The 19,272-nt window shown below is 43.2% G+C and overlaps 1 protein-coding gene across 2 annotated transcripts in view; it reads left to right on the forward strand.

Annotated features, from left to right (window-relative positions):
• The window catches only part of LRRC8D (leucine rich repeat containing 8 VRAC subunit D), a 204,244-nt gene that overhangs the window by 167,303 nt on the left and 17,669 nt on the right, over positions 1–19,272 (forward strand). Inside the window, exon 4 of one of the 2 annotated variants that reach the window (XR_012786112.1) lies at positions 18,004–18,218. The exons of the other annotated variant lie outside the window; for it this stretch is intronic. The gene's annotated coding sequence lies outside the window, so the exon portion shown is untranslated. The remainder of the gene's footprint in view (positions 1–18,003; positions 18,219–19,272) is intronic. 2 annotated transcript variants of the gene reach the window in all.

Consider the following 19,272-nt stretch of genomic DNA (forward strand, 5'->3'; position numbering starts at 1 on the left):
GTGGTTTGTTGTTGTTTTGTTGTCTGGTTGTATACAGTTGCTTTGTTTTCCTCTGTCTTGTTTCGTGCATGTTAGTGTCTTCACAGGTCTGTCTGAATAGGACAGGCTGAATGAACTATCTGGAGGAAAAACATTGGGACCGACCGTTCCGGGAGGACTTGGGGTGGGGGGAGGTGGGGGGGGTAAGGAAGTGTTGTTAACAAACACAGGGACAAGGGAACAACATGGGACCCAAAATGGTAGTGAGAGGGGAGTGGCAGGTCTGCTGGGGAATGATCAAGGGTAAGGTTTCATAGAGAAGAGGTATAGCTGTAGCCCAGGTGGGGACGGAGCATGGTAGTAGGGCAGGAGGAAAGTCAAGGGAGATGGAGGAAAGAGCTAGGAGTCAAGGGGCATTTATTGAGGTCTAGACAAAGACATGTACATGCAAATATATATATGAGGATGGGGAAATAGATCTATGTGTCTATATTTATAGGTTTAGTATTAAGGTGACGGAAGGACCTTGGGCCTCTACTCAAGCACTCCCTCAATGCATGAATACTTTCTTTTATTAAATTGGCACTCTACGATGCTCACCCTCCCGACACAACTGCTGAAGCCAAAGCGGGTGAACAAATAAATGTGGCGAAGAAAGCTGATGGTGCCCGGCTATCAAAAGAGATAGGGTCTGGAGTCTTAAAGGCTTGAAGATAAACAAGCGGCCATCTAGCTCAGAAGCAACAAAGCCCACATGGAAGAACACACCAGCCTGTGTGATCACGTGGTCCCGAAGGGATCAGTTATCAGGCATCAAAGAACAAAAAAATCATATCATTGGCTGCACACCTCCATGATACGATCGCCAAAGACAAACGGGTGCATAAGCAAATGTGGTGAAGAAAGCTGATTGTGCCCGGCTATCGAAAGAGATAGTGTCTGAGATCTTAAAGGCTTGAAGGTGAAAAAGCGGCCATTTAGCTCAGAAGCAATAAAGCCCACATGGAAAAAGCACACTAGCCTGTGCAATCACGAGGTGACGAGGTGCCAAAGGGACCAGGTATAAGGCAACATAATATATATATATATATATATATATATATATATATATATATATATATATATATATATATATATATATACACACACCATATTGAATGAAGGGGGAAGTGCAGAGTGGAGACCCAAGGCCCATTTGTCGGCCACTGGAGATTCCCTCATCGAGGGGTTTAGGAGAGGAGTTGGGTCAGTCAGGGTGCGATGTAGTACCGATGAAGAACATAGCTTTCCCCCAGATCCTGGATGCTTCCTCCCCCCAACTACCATGATCCGAATTCTACCTTGCAGGACTGGTTAGGGCAGAGGTTGTACATTGGTGCATATGGGAGCTGGAGGCACAGGGAATTCAGGGTGGACCTTCAGGACCAGGGGTGTGAGGGGCGATGCTGGGAGAGTGGAGGGTGAGCGGGTTGGAAAGGGGGAACTGATTACAAGGATCCACATGTGACCTCCTCCCTGGGAGATGGATGGCAGAGAAGGGGGGAAGGGCAAGATAAGACAAAATAACAATCCGGATTGGGCAAGGTATGACAAAATAACAATCTATAAATTATCTAGGGCTCATGAGGGAGGGGGAGCAGGGAGGGAGGGGAAGAAAAAAAAGAGGACCTGATGCAAAGGGCTTAAGTGGAGAGCAAATGCTTTGAAAATGATTAGGGCAAAGAATGTATGGATGTGCTTTATACAATTGATGTATGTATATGTATGGATTGTGATAAGAGTTGTATGAGCCCCTAATAAAACGTAAAAACAAAACAAAAAATAAAAATTAAAAAAGCAGGAATTGAAATTCTAATCTCTGACAAAATCGACCTCAAGGTGCAGGGCATAATAAGAGATAAGTATGGGCACCCTGCAATGCTTAAGGGATCAGTAGACCAAGACTCAGTGAACATAGTAAACATATGTGCGCTGAATGAGAGACCCATGAAATTCATCAACAAAATCTTTCAAAAGATGAAAAAAGAAATCGCAGAGCTGATAATCATGGTAGGAGACTTCAATACATCACTCTCCAAGAAGGCAGATCAAAAATAAAAACTCTTATACACAAATACGTCTGGTGAGGATGAAAATATTGAAGCCACTTTGAAAACAGTCTGATGATTCCTGAAAATGTTAATAGCATTGGCGTATCACCTAGAAATTCCACTCCTACGTATAATGAAACTATATATCCACACAAAACTTGTGTATAGATGTTCAAAATAATCTTATACTTATTATCCAGAAAGAGAAAACAACCAAAATGTCCTTCCTTCAATGGAGGGCTGGGTAGAGAAAATGTGGTAGATCCATACAGTGGAAAGATGTTCAACAATACAAAGAAGTGAAGTATGGATACATGCTACAATATGAGTGTACCCTGAACATATGCTCAGTGAAATGCTAAGAGACATAGATGAATTAGATGTGAACAAATCGGACAGGCAATTGAATGTAAGGGGGGAAAGGATGGAATATGAGGGGAAGAAAATTTTAGGCTCCTGTTGGATAATTCTGATGTTGCGTGTTAAATATATACATAAAATGGAAGTCTAAACATCAATATTGTAAAAAACAGACTTATATGAACTATGTAGAATAGGCAAATCTATAGACACTGAAATTGTATTAATGGTTGCCAGGTAATGCGAATTTTGGGGTAATGAAAGGCTTCCTTTTTTGGTGATAGAATTTTTTTAATTGATTGTGATGAGGTTTGCGTAACTCTGTGAAGATCATAAAAGCCAGTGATTTGTACTTTCCATGAAAGACTGTGTGATGGCATGTGAATTATATTTCAATAAAGTCACTTTTTTAAAAACAGCTATTGAATACGGAGAATATATAGAAGTTCTCTGGTTAAAATTTTTTCACATAGACTACATATTTCTTTGATGACTAAAGTGCTCTTGACTCAAGCCAGTGTATTTTCAATTGCCTCATGTGCCTGTAAAAATTGGACAATAAATAAGGAAGAAATGATGCTAGAGAAGAATATTGAAAGTACCATGGGCTACCAAAAGAAATGGTGCTGTGATAGTTTGGTTTATTGTGCCAACTAGGCCAATAGGAACACGTGGGCAGAGTTTAATCAGGTCGAAGCTTGATTGGTGGATGACCAAAATAAATAAAGACAGACAGCAACCCATCTCCCTCTTGCTCCCTGCTGGTAAGACCAGCATGCTGCTGCTTTAGTTAGTTTTCTGCCTCAACTTGTGTTGAGGCTACACTACCTATATGCCAAGTCAACCGTGTATCTTGTTGCTAGAGCTTGAGGTCCCTTCTACACCAGATTTTCCATGCTGCTGGTGCATACATTGCTTGAGCTTGAGGCTGATGGGTCCTGTCACTGTACTGAAGTTCGAGATCCCATCCTGACCTGCTTTCCTAAGCTTCTGAGCTCCGACTGTTGCTGTTCCACCCTTCTGTCTGCTGTCTGCAGGCAGACTCTGCCTGCCTTGCCTGAGGGAAGACTCTGTTTGTTTCCTTGTCGTTGGACCCAGCAGCCCGCATGAGTTGAAGAACTTCCAGTATATTAACTGTTCCATGAAAGTGAGTTGAACTGAGCTCTCTCTACTTCTGTGTGGACTAATTATGCAATCTTGCTGTATAAACCTATCCTCTTATATGTATATAATTATAAATGTCCTGGCTTTGTTTCTTTTTTTATCATTCTATTGGGGGCTCATACAACTCTTATTACAACCCATACATACATCAATTGTGTGAAGCACATTTGTACATTCATTGCCCTTATCATTCTCAAAACATTTGCTCTCCACAAGCCCCTGGCACCAGTTCCTCATTTTCCCCATCCCTCCCTGCTTCCCCCTCCCTCATGAACCCTTGATAATTTATAAATTATTATTTTATCATGTCTTAAACATTGTCCAACATCTCCCTTCACCCACTTTTCTGTTGTCCATCCCCCAGGGAAAAGTTATATACAGATCCCTGTAATCGGTTCCCCCTTTCCACCCCACCCTCCCTCCACCCTCCCGGTATCACCACTCTCATCACTGGTCCTAAAGGGTCCTGGATTCCCTGTACCTGTGTACATCCTCTGGTCTAGCTAGACTTTTAAGGTAGAGTTGGGATCATGATAATAAGGGGAGTGGGGGGGGAGTATTTAGGAACTAGAGGAAAATTGTATATTGCTACCCTGCACCCTGACTGGCTCGTCTCCTCCCCACGACCCTTCCGTAATGGGGTGTCCAGTTGCCTACAGTTGTTTTGGGTCCCCACTCCGCACTCCCCCTCATTCACAATGATATGATTTTTTTGTTCTTTGATGATAATTGATCCCTTCAGCAACTCATGATCACACAGGCTGGTGTGCTTCTTCCATGTGGGATTTGTTGCTTCTGAGCTAGATGACCACTTATTTACCTTCAAGTCTTTAAGACCCTAGATTATATATATATATATATATATATATATATATATATATATATATATATATATATATATATATATATATATATATATATTACACACCAGGGCGCTTTATTGAGCTTACTGAGAGATGGAGATACATGCACAAATGGCTGTGGACAGGAGCGGCAGCAGGCAGGCCAGGGGTCAGGTCGTCCAGCAGGACAGAGCCAGAGGGTTCAGGACACAGCATGGTGCAATGGCTAGTGGCCTTGCTGGCCCATCATCTGTGACAGGGCTTGGAAACTCATCCCTGTGCCCGTGGTGAGAAGAATGACGAAGATGAGGATTCCCAGGAGGCCGAGGACCGTAGAGAAGATGTTCAAGTACTTGGCAGTGGACGCATGGCTCTGTGCCCCAATCATGTTGCCCACCATCTTCTAGTCCCTAGACTTCATGGAGTAGACATAGGCCACGAAGCCCAGGCAGCAGCAGCTGAGGAAGAGTGTGTTGAAGAGGGACCAGACGACGTGGTCAGGCACGTGGGGTTCACTCTGGATGTTGATCACGGTGGACTGCATGGGGGCGGCCTGGCATGGGGTCCGCAGCCCCCCCATCTTGAGCTCCTCTTGAGCCATCTCCTGGGTGTGAGGACACAGAGACCTGCAGAATGGGAAAGGCCGATCCTATATATTTTGATAGCGAGGCACCATCAGCTTTCTTCACCACATTTGCTAATGCACCTGCTTTGTCTTCAGCAATTGTGTTGGGAATGTGGCATCGTGGAATAGAACAAAGTATTCTTGCATTGAAGGAGTACTTAAGTCGAGGCCCAATGTTCTTCTGCTACCTTAATACTAAATCTACACATATATGCACATATATCTATTTCCACATCCTCGTATATAAATATATTTACATATGTACATGACTGTATTTAGACCTCTATAAATGCCCTTTATCTCCTAGCTCTTTCCTCTTTTCCTTTTACTTTCCTGTTGTCTCACTAGCCCATTCAGCCTTCATTAGGGTTTCAGTAATTTCTCTCAGTTACATTACCCTTGATCACACTCTACCAAGTCTCCTACACCCCCCTTGCCAACAATTTGGATCACTTGTTGTTCCCTTGTCCCTGGGTTTGTGAACACCATTTCCTCCCCCCCACACACACCCCCTCTCCCATGTCCCCCCAGAACTGTCGGTCTCATTGTCTTCTCCTCCAGATTATTCATCCAGCCTATCTTAGTTAGACAGACCTGTGGAGATAATAACATGCACAAGAACAAGACACAGCAAAACCAAGCAACAAAAGAAAACAAAAAAACAACAACAGCAAACCAATGACAAAACAAAACAATACAACAACAACAAGAAAGAAAAGCTTGTAGTTAGTTCAAGGACGGTTTGTTGGCCTTTAGGAGTATTTTCCAGTCAAGTCTGATGGGGCGCCACACCCTGGCCCCAAAGTCTATTTTTGATATTCTCTGGGGACTTGGTTGCTCTGTTCCCTTGCTGTGCTGTTGCATTTGTTTCCCTAGAGAACCCTGCCTAACACAGCTGCTTAGAAGCAAGGATGGCAAGACTTTGTCTCACGTAATTTGGACACATTATCAGGAAAGACCAGCCTCTGGGAAAGGACACCATGCTTGATAAAGTAGCAAAAAAGGAAAAAGAAGCCCTTCAACTAGATGCATGGACACAGAGGCTGCAACAATGGGCTCGAACATGACAACCATTGCGAGGATGGGGCAGGGCCAAGAAGTGTTCTATTCTGTTGAACACAGGGTCACTGTGAGTCAGAAGCAACGGACAGCACTTACCAGCATATTTCTAACGAAAGGATCAGCGTCCAGCTAAGGCTTGCTCAGGCCTGCGTCAAACGGTTCCATTCATGATCCTGGATTTCTATATTTTAACTAAGGACTTAAAGAAGGCCATGTACGCTGAACATCTGCTTGACTCCTTCCGATCTCCTCTCCACCTTCCATCCTGATCTCTGTGGGGAGTTGGCCAGTGTGAACTAACTACCCCAGTGGTCTCCTGTGGCAAATTTCTAGTTGACTTGGGCCAAAGGGAGCTCTGTTGGCCCCTCCCTTGGACCAACAGATAACTCCCTCATCAGGAGAGACTGAATGGCTGTCTGACCTTCAGCACTGCTATTTTTTCTCAGGCTCTTCTGCCGTTATTAAATCTGTACCTGCCTTTGTGGATTCCCAGGACCCTCTTCAATGTTCTGGAACACTGATCAGAATGCCACATATGAATTTGAAAGCTGTACAATAAATGAAGAAAACCAAAGAAGTGGTGCCTTTGAGTTATGGTGCTAGCAAAGAAGCTTTTACCATGGGCTCCTCGAAAAATGAACAAATCTGTCTTGGAAGAAGTACAACCAGAATATGCCTTACGAGTGAGGATGTTGAGACTTTGACTTCCTCGCTTTTCAAAATGTTATTAGAAGGGACATATTCCTGAAGAAGGACATCATTCCTGGTAAACTAGAAGATCAGCTAAAAAAAAGAAATAGATTGAAATAGATTGATAGGCTTTGGGAATCATCATACATATCGATTTTAGACACTCAGTACACAGACTTCTCACAACCAAACTCGTGTGCACATCTTAGCCTCAAACATGATGCTCCACTGGGCACTGATCAATTTGAGAATGGCACAGGGCCTGTTCTATTGTTCAGAGAGTCGCTAGGAGTCATAACTGACCCTGTAGCACCTAACAACAGCAACACCAATATATAGGTGACAAAAAGCAGGATCTGGCTTGAAAAGGATAATAAATTGAAAAGAACAATGAAATAAACCTAACAAAATGATGTCTAAGAACAATTCCAGGTGAAGAGGTAGTTACTACAATACCATGTGAAGTTTCAATGATGGCCAACACATTGTGAAGCAAGGGTTGACATGATGCTTTCTCTCCCACCACCATCCCGTAGAACAACCCTAACTTCTCAGTGCCCCAAATAAAGGAGTATTTGCATTCTCTTTCTCTATAGTGAGATGACTCTTGGAGGCCTATGTTCAGCTCCAGGTGATACACGAAAAGAAACCTCTGTATCAAACTGCCACCGATTTTACTGCATCCATTTTGCTTACAGCCACATCCCTTGGGTACTCAGACATAGAGTTATGGATTTGGCTAGTTGATGAGTAGACACAAGACTGCATTTTAAATTGCCTTTCCTTCCCATTACTGATACTTTAAAAACAAAAGAATCTCATTCCTAAAATTAAATTCTTTCACAGGGGGCTTTGGAAATAATTATACAAATAGATGTTAGACACTTAATGGAAAGACTTTCCACAGACCAAACTTATGTGCACATCTCAGCCTCAAATCTAAAGTACACAGAAGACCTACAGCATAAATAAAGTTGACTAGAAATACTTTCTTGGCTTGTATTCAACAAACAGCCATCGAAGAGAGGAGTCAACTAAATCCACAGGAAAGAAACACACCAGCTTGTGTGAGTCAAAGATGAGAATTACAAATCTCAAATGTGGTGCGGAGAAAAGTATCAAAGCCAAAATTATGCACATCTAATTTGTGGAGGGCTGTGGGGGAGGGTGAGAGCCCAAAACTCATCTGCAGAGTGTCTGGTCAGACTGGCAGATCCGCGCTAGCCAGAGGCCTTTCTAGCAGCCTGACTATTAGGCAGAGACCATTGGAATCTGGATCAGGCTGGATTGAACTGGACAGTTGGCCAGTTGACCACCATTTAGACAGAACTTGAATTTGTGTGTGTGCAAGTATCTCTTACTGGTTCCATGACAGAAATTTCTTCCCTGGCCTTTTGGTTATGGTTGGGGTCTTTTCCTTCTTATGCATTATTAGTATTTTTGTCTGTATACTACTATGTTTATACCCTTTCTGCCTTAACATGATTTTGTTTTCTATTGGGTCTCCCAGCTGTGAAGCTCATTAGGAGTGGAGGCATATGATAATAATGGATATGAGGAGATATAAGTAATACAGGGGTGTGGGGAAGATAGGAAGGGAATGGGGATTTCAGGAGTAACTAATGAAGCCGGAAGCAACAAGGGAGCACTAGAATGGATGTAATTGCATGAATCATCTTAAGGGCTATTTGACCAGGGGGAGTGGGGATAATCTAAAATTGATGTGGGGGTGATTGCACAGCTCTCCGTGATATGATTGAATAATTGAACTATTCAATTATATGATATGTAAATTACTTGCAAATGAAACTGATGGGAAATAAATACATAAAATTGGTAATAAATTGCTAAAAGAGAAAAAATAAGTACTTTCTCATAGACTCCATGTTAAGTACATGGTAAGATTCAAGGTGAGGTAAAAACTTTTATCTTTAAAAGTGGGGAGAGTAAGGTCCAGGAAGGTTAAGGTCACCAACCTAATGGTTGGTAGAACAAAGACAAGATCTTGGTTCTCCTGACTTTAACCCGAAGTCTATTTTCAGTGCTGTACTGCTTCCCTGGTAAAACTGTGCTTCTACTAACTGATGAGTTTGAGCCAACTTGGAGGAGACTTTGTGTGTGTGTGTGTGTGTGTGTGTGTGTGTGTGTGTGTGTGTTATTTCCTTGGTTTATTGGATGCCTACAATGTATTGACTGTTATTACATACTCCAAGTATTTGTCTGTTTTCTTCAAATGAAGCATAATAGCTGAAATATTTTATTCAGAGACTAATTTATTTTTAATGCTTTCCTGGTATCCATTCATACATTTTTATTATAAAAACATTTATTGAGAAGCTATTTTTGCTACATAATGCCCTCAGTAATGAGCAGTGAAGACATAGAAAGAAAGAAAGAAAAATCCTTGCCTTAATAGAATTTACTTTCCTGTTATTTTTATATTTGGGGCAGACTTCAACTGAAGTCAGAGAGAGAATTCCTGTCTTACTTCCTACAGTAATCTGTTTCCACAGTGGCCTTCGGTTATCTTCCCTTCCTGGTATTTCCATCTCTGCATCTCTGTCTCTCTGTCTCTCTCTCTCTCTCTCTGCAGAATCGGGCAGCGTTTCCTTCTTTGTTCATAGGATGACTGTGAGTCTGAACTGACTCAACAGCTCCTAACAACAATGCTAAATCATGGCTGGCTCCTGTGAGCAGTAGAATACTGTAGAAGGAACTGTGACTTTGAATTTCAGTCACAAAAACATTGCACCTTCTACCTTGGCCTCTGTTGGCTCACTCATTCAGGGCAGGTGATCCCCAAACAACCCCTTGGGAAGTCTTGCAGGTGAGGAACTGAGGCCTCTGCCAACATCCAGCACCAACCCTGCAGTCATGGGAGTGCATCTACTTGGAAGCCAACCTTCCAGCTTCTGTCAAGCCTTCAGTTGACTGTAGCTCTGACTGCAACCTTATTAGCATCCTACTCCAATACTCCAAGCTACCAGCTTCACTGCTCCAGCATCCCCGTGCTAGGTCTTTCAGAGACAGAGCGAGACCTTTAATTAATACACTTATGGAGGGAGGTGAGGTTTGTGGGGACCAGGATATCACAGGAAATGAAGAGGAAGGGTTTGGGGATAGCCAGATAAAGAAAGGTTAGAGATGAGAGATGGCTCTTTATTTCAAGCCAGAGAATTATCTAACTCAAAAGGCATAGAGACCCCGAGAGCCGCGATTACAGAAAGGAAGAGACAAGTAGGTTTAATACAGATCCCCCCCCCCCAACAAATTACAACACTGTCTCGAGGACACAGACACCGCTTCTGCTGCAAGAGGCAGAGAAAGGGACTACAGAAAGAGTCCGAGCCGATCCCGTCCCGACAGGGAGCCGCTGGGGCTTCAGGTAGCAAGCAGGGGTCAAAGGCAAGAGAGAGAAAAAGGAAACTCCGCAGTATTTGTTTTGGGGCCATCTATACATTTAGTAGACATGGTAAATCCCGCACATCTTTCTGGGTGGTGCTGACAACTCCATTGGGGCCAGCACCAGCTTGGGCGAGCTGTGATGTCATTAACTGGGTGGGGTGATCTGATTGTCTTTGTCGTGTTCTCTAGGTCCTGACTGAGTGCTGTTAAGTGCTCTGAACTCACAGTGACAAAATGAAGCAGGACTGGATCCTGCATGTGCTCCCAGCCAGGGCCAAGGTTGAGGAGAGTGTTGTGGTCACTGAGTCAGCCTTCTCATTGGGCGGGGGGAGGGGGGAGTCCTTTTTTTGCTGACCTTTCACCTTACCAATCGTCATGTTTCTTTTCAGTAACTGGCCCCATCCTCATGGTTAAACTTCCTCCAAGACAGATCTACTTGCTCTTCTGGCAGACTATGGAATATTCCGTGTGCTTCACCAGAGCCACAGTGTCAGCGAGTCCGCTCTTCTTTGGTCTTCCTGCTTAGCTAATCAGCTTTTCCATGCAGAGGAAGTGCTTGAAAATACCATGGCATAAGTCAGGTATTCGACTGTCATCCAAGTGATGTCTTTGGTTTTTAAAACTTTAAGATAGCTATAAAGCAAGTCAGCTCCGAGTTATACAAAGAGGTGAATAAACATAGAGAAATACAAGAAAAACACAGACACCAAGAAACACCAAAACATGCCAAGGATGGATAAGTCACCAATAACTGGAAGAGAGGTCCATAAAAAAAAAAAAAGAACATCGCTGAGGCGCTAGTTTGATCTAGAACTATGAGGAATACATTTCTTTTCTCTGAAGCTCACTTGTGGTATTTCTGTTATGGAAGCCCGCGGTGACTAAGGAAGGAAGCAACATTTTGTTACACTTCTGGGTCACAAGACAAGAGAACCAACTTTTAGTGAGAAATGGGCACTCAACATTGCCATTTCGTGCCCAGGGTTCTGAGACAGGGCTCCATGATTGTAATGCTGTCAGAAACGTGGGGATTCAAACTGTGGGAGTGAAAAGCTTAAAAGAGGCTTACCTTTGTTGCATGGGAGGGAGGAGGGGACCACACACAGGTGTAGAAAATGCACTGCTCTATGTAATAAAGATGCAAAATGCATTGACTATAATAAAGCCGCCTACAGAAATTACCTAAAGGGAGTTAAACTCAGCAGTGGGGAGAGCAACTGAAACGATTGTCAAAAGTGCAATGATCCGGGCAAGGCTATTTGTCAATAAATTGTTTTCATCAGGAAAAGAATAACAGATCCTTGGTAATGTGCCAGTTCTCAGCAAGCTCCTTCATGGCAACTCTTTCTCTGGGAAAAGAGAGAATGGATTCCTTTGGAAGTCATTGCTCCTGAACGGTGGTAGCCATTGAGAAATGTTCACAAGCACCCTTGTTCTCTTTCATTCCTGGCATGTGGTGGACTGTACTTCCTCACACATGAGAAAGAATGGCCATGTGACTTGCTTTGACCAATAAAATGTGACTGGAATAAAATGTGTCAGGATGCTTCACCATCTTATCTTTTTCCTACCATGGAAACCAGCTTTGTTCCTGATGGCAGCTGTCCTCTCAGTCTGGGGCTTAGTCAGGATGACAGTGGGCTGGGATAGAGCCCCTGTTGACCATGAATAGATAGTAACATGAGTATCAGTGTACATCCCCTGGTCTAGCCAGATTTGTAAGGTAGAATTGGGATCCTGATAGTTGAGGGATGGGGGGCAGGAGGAGGAAGCATTTAGGAACTAGAGAAAAGTTGTATGTTTCAACGTTGCTACACTGCACATCGACTTTCTTGTCTCCTCCTTACAACCCTTCCATAAGGGAATGTCTAGTTGCCTACAGATGGCCTTTGGGTCCCCACTCCGCACTCCCCATCATTCACAATGATAGGATTTTTTTGTTCTTTGATGCCTGATACCTGATCCCTGTGACACCTCGTGATCATACAGGCTGATGCGCTTCTTCTATGTGGGCTTTGTTGCTTCTAAGCTAGATGGCTGCTTGTTTACCTTCAAGCCTTTAAGGCGCCAGATGCTATATCTTTTGTTAGCCGGGAGCCATCAGCTTTCTTCACCACAATTGCTTATGCACCTGCTTTGTCTTCAGCAACTGTGTCAGGAAGGTGAGCATCATGGAATGCCAGTTTAATAGAACAAAGTGTTCATGTGTTGAGGGAGTACTTGATTGGAGGCCCAATGTCCATCTGCTACCTTAATACTAGACCTGTAAATATATGCACATAAATCTATTTCCCCATGTTCATATATAAATATATTTACATATGTACATGCCTTTATTTACACCTCCATAAATGCCCTTTGCCTCCTAGCTCTTTCCTCTATTTCCTTTTATTTTCTTCTTGTCTCACTATCATGCTCCGTCTTCATTTGGGTTTCAGTAATTCTTCTTGGTTACATTACCCTTGATCATGTCCTACCAGGCCTTCTACACCCTCCTCACCACCGATTTGGATCACTTGTTGTTCCCTTGCCCTGGGTTTGTTAACACTATTCCTTCCCCCACCCCACCTCCTCCTCTCCAACGTCCCCAAAGCATTGATAGTCCATGCAAGTAAAATTTTACTGAAGATCATCCATCAATGGCTGTAGCAGTGTATTTATTGACTGGGAGCTGCCAGAGGTTCAGGCAAGATTCAGGAGAGGATGTGGAACAAGGGATGTCATTGCTGATGTTAGATGGATCTTGGCTCAAAGCAGAGAATACCAGAAAGGTGTCTACATGTATTTTATTGACTCATTCAACTGTGTGGATCATAAACTATGATTACCTTGAGAAGAATAGGAATTTCAGAACACTCCGTTGTGCTTATGCTGAGCTTGTACCTTGATCACGAAGCAGGTGGGCCAACAGAATGAGGGTATCCTGAATGGTCTAAATTCAGGAAAGGTGTACACAGGGTTGTATCCAATCAACACACTTATTCAATCTGTATGCTGAGCAAATCATCAGAGATGTTGGATTACATAAAGAATAAAAACGTGTGCTTGACACAATGGATTTTGATAAGAGCTATAATAGCCCCAATAAAATAATTTTTAAAAGAAGAATAAAAATGTGGCATCAAGATTAGAGGAGAGCTTATTAACAACCTGTGATATGCAGATGACACAACATTGCTTGCTGAAAATGAGGAAGACTTGAAACACTTGCTGATGAAGATCAAGGACCACAGCCTTCAGTAGTGATTATGACTAATGTAAATATTCTCACAACTGGACCAATAAGTAACACCATGGTAAAAGGAGAAAAGGTTGATGTTGTCAAGGATTTTGCTTGGATCTACAATCAATGTTTATGGTAGAAACAGTCAAGAGGTGAAGAAACATATTGTATTAGGTAAACCTGCTGTATAAGACTTCTTTACAGTGTAGAAATCCAAGGATGTTACTTTCAGAACTAAGGTGCGCCTATCAGTATTTTCAGTGGTTTCATACGTGTGTGAAACTTGGACATTTAATAAGACTGAGGAATTGATACATTTGAATTGTGGTGCTGGAGAAAAGTGTTGGCGGTACGTGGACTCATACAAGGACAAACGAATCTACCTTGGAAGATGTAGGACCCAAGTGCTCCCTAGAGGCTATGATGGGGAGACTTCATCTCACACACTGTGGACATGTTGTCAGGAGAGGCCAGCCCCAGAGAAGGACAGCATGGTTGGTGAAGTGGAGGGCAACAAAAAAGATGAAGCCCCTCAACGAGATGGAATGCCACCGTGGCTGCATCACTGGGCTCAAGCATGGGAACACTTGTGAGAATGGTGCAGGACCGAGCAGTGTTCCGTTCTATTGTGCATAAGGTCCCTATGGTTCGGAACTGACTCAATGGCATCTAACAACAACAACAAGCCCAGGTAATTAAAACAGTTGAGTACTGGCATAATAACAGGACAATAGATGAGACTTTAAAGTTGAAAAATAAATCCATGTGTATGATGAATTGATTTGAGACAAGAGTGCTGAGGTTATTCAAAGGGGAAGGAAGCATTTCTTTAATAACTGGTCATGGAATAATTGGATTTTCAGAAGCAGAAGAATGAAACACAATCCACATCTCATAACACATATAAAAACCAATTCAAAATAGATCGAAGACTCAAATCTGAAAACTAAAATCATAAAATTCTTAGAAGAAAAAAAGAGTGATGGACAGTGAGAGCCTGGTTTTAATGATTGAGATGAGAACAAAAGCACATGACAACGTGAGTAAGTTGGATCTTCTAAAAAAACAACAACAATGTCTTAGTTCATTAAATGACTTTATCAACACAGTAAAAAGATCGCCTATAGAATGGGAGAAATGGGAGAGAATTTTGGAGACCCTCATATTCCAATGAGGATCTAATGCCCAGATGTATATAGAACATGTACCAATTAACAGCAAATAGACAAACAAGCCAATCCCCAAATGGGCAAAGAACATGAACCAACATTTCACTGAGGAGGATAGTCAGATGGACAGCAAGCACACGTTCAACATGCTAATGCGCAGCAGCCTTAGCTATTAGAGAGATGCCAATCATAACCACAATGAAATACTACCCCACCCACATTGGAACGACAATGAAGGAACAAAATAAACGAAACAAGGCTCTGAAGACACTGGATCCCACAGCCATTGCTAGTGGAACTGTAAAAGGGTCTGGCCCCTGTGGAAAACAGTTAGGCGGTTCCTCAAGAAGTTGAACATAGACTAGCCATATGACCCCAAAACACCATCAATGAAAATGTCTAATATCTTTTCATTCCATCTTTGCACCCACTCACTGAAGCCCCCTGGTGTTCACAGAAGCGAAGGCTAGAAGACTGACAGAAACCTACGCACCAGTGTTCATTGCAGCACTTTCCGCAACGGTCAAAGGATGTAAACAACCAAGAGGTCTATCGTAAACCACATCTGTCGCCAAGATAGCACGCTATGCAGCCTCAGGGGAGCCCTGATGCCCGCTACAGCCGGGTGAAACTTCAAAACCTCCTACTGAGTGAATAAGTTAGCTGTGTCAGAGGATAGCCACTTCATGACTTCACTTCTGGGAAGTAAGAAAGTACCTAGAAACCAACGAGTATCCAGTAGTTACCACAGATGGGACCGAGGAGGAAAGTAGGAGATTTTGCTTAGGCACATAAAGTCAAATTATGTTAGTGCCAGTGGAGAGATTTGGAAAACCATAAGAATGATTGCCCAACTTGAAGAATATGATTAATGTTGCCGAGTTACACGTATAGGTATTCTTGAGATGGCATGTGTTTTTTATGTATATTTTCACCATACTAAACAAAATCAAGTTGCTGAAATTTTAGATGTAGTCTTTTATTTTTAACCATTTATTAGCATATCATTCACATGCCATACAATTCAATAATATTAGAAAGAGTTGTACAATCATCAACACAATCAATTTTAGAACATTTTCTTCTTGTACTCATTATTGTTTGCGCCCCATTTCCGCCCAACTTCCCCTGCCATGCGCCCAAGAAATCACTAACCCAGTTACTGTCTCTAGGCTTACCACCACTGGATTTCAGATAGAGAAAAACATAGCAAAAACCTAATAACAATAACAAAGTGAAACAGAAAAAAACCTCAAACAAAAAGAAAGTAGAAAATATTTAAAATTATAACAGATTTTAAAATGGGTCAGAAAGGAGGTCAAATGATAGGATTTAACTGTATCTGCAGTAACAATAATCCACTGTACAATGCACTTTGCATGATAGCAAGGCTCTCAAAGTCCTGGTCCATGGTCAGAAGGGATTCATCAGAAGCGTTGGACATACTTTTAGCCACAACATAATCTAGACGCCTGTGGGCAAAATACTAATACAAACCTGAGGTTCATGTACATCAGTTCTGCCTCTTCAGAGTTTCATTCAGGAGTGCTCAGCTTCAGAAAAACTACTATCTCTAAGATCCGTAGGAGTGCAAATAGCTAATTAATATCCTTGACTACTAACTGAGCGGTGGTGCTCTGTGCCCAGCCCGAGAACTCTCGGAAGAAAAGCCTGGCTTTCTACTTCTGCAGATCCTGCCACCGAGAAGCCCCTGGAGCACAGGTCTCCGCTGACACTCACGTGGTCTGACACATGTGGGGTCAACTCTAACAGCTGGATTTGATCAGAGACTTGCTGGAAATCAGTGTGGTTCCATTTACTCACAGCTCTGGAAGGCAGGTAGGAGTAGGCCGGTTTTACCGATGAAGAACAGGAGAAGTGATGGGGCTGGCCCCAGCTCCCTTGTAAGCAACAGAGGCTGGGACAGAAGCGAGGCTTTCTGAAGGTGAATCCCAAGCAGAGTCCCTTCGCTGCTCAGAGGCTTGTTACTGATTAAGAACCAAGGTCATTTCATCCTGCTTGATAACTCGGCTGTGACTCTTCCCGGACTAGGCTCATTTGTGCCCTCCTCCTCCTCGTCTCTCCTGGTCCATTTTCTCTAAGAACCGAAGCTGTGGGGAGCGTTTCCTCAACACCGTCCCCTCTCAGAGATAATTGTCACCCTCCTACTTAATGGTGAAGAAATTAGTACTTGGCATTTGGTCCTTTGGAAGGTGTGCAAAGCCTTTTATACACACTACAATCTCACTTGGGCGCTTACATGGAGCCAGCGGAGGGCAGGTTAGTCTAATTTTAAAAGTCAGCCCAGGCAGGTTATATAATTCGTCTAAGATCTTTGTAACCGTTGGTGGGAGGAGTTCACACCTATGTACACCTCACTGGTAACGGCTTGCTTTTTCCAACACCTGGTCTGGAAGGATATTAGCTAACGGCGGCTCGATCATTTAAGAGGAAAATCAATCAAACAAAAGCGCAACCGCGTTGGAGAGGACAACTAAGGAACCCTGGGAGAAGGAGGAGGCTTTCTACTCCTGTAAAGAGTTACGGTCTCGGACACGCCCCCACCCCCCACCCCCGGTGCGCGGAGGGGCCCAGTTCTAGCTCTAGCAGTCCGACCAGGTGGCTGTGAGTCGGGATGGACGCGCTGGCAGGGAGTGGAGCGGATGTGCGGGCCGGTGGTAAAGCGCTCCGCTGCTTCATGCAAGGTCAGGGGCTCCGTGCATCCTGAACACCTAGGAAGAAAGCCTGAGCGCCCCTCCTTCAAACACCAGCCACGCAGCCGATGGCCCACAGTTCGCCTCCGAGGCATTTCGGGTCCCCCTGAGTTGGAATCAATTCAACAGCAACAACTGTTTGTATGTTTTCTAGCTTTAAGGGGTCTTTCTCCTGCTTTTGGACTTTTTTTCTCCAAGAAAAAAATGTCTTTCTTTTCTGGCAGCCCGAGTTTTTCAGAGAATCGGAGCTTCAGCCATCAGGAAAAGGCTAAGCCCCTCTTGGCACACCGAGGAGTAAAACTCAAAATCCACTGCCAGAGAGTTGATGCAGAAGCACAGCGACCCTGTAGGACAGGGTAGATATGCCCCTGTGGGTTTCTGAGACTGAATTTTTTTTTTAATTATTAGTTGGGATTTAATCCATGTATCATATCATTCCAAATTTCAATCATGTCAAGTAGAAGGTGCAATTGCTACCACAATCCGTTGGCAGACATTCTTTTCCTACATGAACTCCTTGACACCATCATTGTCCTTGGAGCAGCTGGTGGTTTTGAACAGCTGACTTGATGGTTAGCAGTCCGACAGAACCACGGCACCCCCAGGACTCTGCAGATGTTGGTGGAATGGCCACCATTGCTTTTACACCGAAAACGTGACCAGAGTGTATTTCTCCCCAGGCTGCAGTCCTCCAGGGGCTTGTTAGAGACCCCAGTAGACAGAGTCCGGCACGGCTGCTGGCTTCGAGGAGGCCTTGGGCGTCTGACAGAGCCGTTCAGATGGACAGTTCTGAGCACGGAATCTCCTGCTGGCCTGGTACCTGTGTTTCACCTCATGGTCTACATCCGAACTTCTTAGCTCTTGGCTTCAGCTCGACTCCTCGTTTCAATTCCAAGTAAGTGAGCTCCTGAGGTCTCTGTAAGAAACGGGAAAGAGAAAGACGCCTGGCTCTTTAGAGACGAGGGTTGTTCATCCCACCACGTATGCTCAGATGCCCTGTGCTGGAACGAATGAGGTCAGGTCTTTTGTTTGTTTTTAACAGTTTTATTGGCACATCATCCACCTGTCACGCAACTCAATCATTCAATCTTATCAAGAAGAGTTTTGCAATCCTCACCACAATCAATTCTACAACATTTTCTTCCTCCTTGTACTCATTGTCATTCGTGTATTTTTTAATTGTGGCAACAATATACACAATAAAACATTCTCAGATTCAACAACTTCTACAAGTATAATTCAGTGTCATTTATTATACTTTTTGTGCTGTACAGACACTGTTGGTAACCATTTCCAAATTATTCCATGACAATTAATATAAACTCAATGCTCCCTAAACAAAAACTCTTTCTCCTCATCCATGGTGACCATTGGTCAATTTTGTTTTTAAAAAAAATAGTTTTCTTGATGTAATAAGCACATAACACACAGTTCCATAGTTAAATCACTTTTTAAAAGATTTGAATCATTAAGATCTTTCTAATGCTCCCTCCCCACTTCAGAATTCATTGCTTGTTCCCCAAATTCCCTCCCACCCTCCACTCCCCACCCCAAGTCCCAAATAAACCATTCCATCAGTTATTGTCTACATGCACCCACTCCTCCTGTACTTCCTAATGGGGAAATCCAACAGGAACAACCAAAACAATGGCAAAAATAATACAAAGATAAAAATGAAAACTAAGAAAGAAAAGTCAGAGAAGAACTTTCGGTTCTTATTTAAAAAGCCAGAGAAGAACTTTCTGTCATGGAATAAGCGAGAAATACTTGAGTCTAGAGCAAATTCAGGTTGGTCAAAAGGGAGGTCAGTGACCAAGCATCGTATTGAACCAGGGTTAGATCCACCAATGTTAAGTTTACAATAATCGCTGTCTCATAGTGAAGCTGTTCGAGTCTCTTACCTGTGGCTGGAAGGGATCTGCCAGAGGCTTAATCCAACTAGATGGTCT

Source organism: Tenrec ecaudatus, chromosome 1 (assembly GCF_050624435.1).
Source record: "Tenrec ecaudatus isolate mTenEca1 chromosome 1, mTenEca1.hap1, whole genome shotgun sequence".
NCBI lineage: Eukaryota > Metazoa > Chordata > Mammalia > Afrosoricida > Tenrecidae > Tenrec > Tenrec ecaudatus.